The sequence below is a fragment of the Nestor notabilis genome, unplaced genomic scaffold, assembly GCF_000696875.1.
Source record: "Nestor notabilis isolate BGI_N333 unplaced genomic scaffold, ASM69687v1 scaffold22588, whole genome shotgun sequence".
Classification (NCBI taxonomy): domain Eukaryota; kingdom Metazoa; phylum Chordata; class Aves; order Psittaciformes; family Psittacidae; genus Nestor; species Nestor notabilis.
In genome coordinates, this window is record NW_009941783.1 from 24,236 (window position 1) to 24,609 (window position 374).

The following is a 374-nucleotide window of genomic DNA, read 5'->3' on the forward strand; positions in this document are numbered from 1 at the left end:
CCTAATGTCCCTCAAGCAGCCAATCTGTGCATCATCTTTTAAGATAGGCTTGTTTCACCAAGACTGAGCATTTACCAGAGTTTTCCATTGTATGGAAAGCAGTCAGAAGATCTGAACTTTCTACTGTAGAATAAAAGTGGAAGAAAATGTGGGGTTTTATTTTTGTTGTACATCTTAAAATGTAGAAGAATGAGCTTATATGATGAAAATAATATGTAATAAATTGTCTTCCTAACTTCTGAGGTCCCATACGTTTTTAATTCAAATGGATTCATTGGCAGCTTTCAAAGGACTTTATTCCAGCTCTTCTGGAATAAAGAAAATGTTCATAGGAATAAGAATCTGCTGTTTATTGTTACTGCTTTGCAGTTACC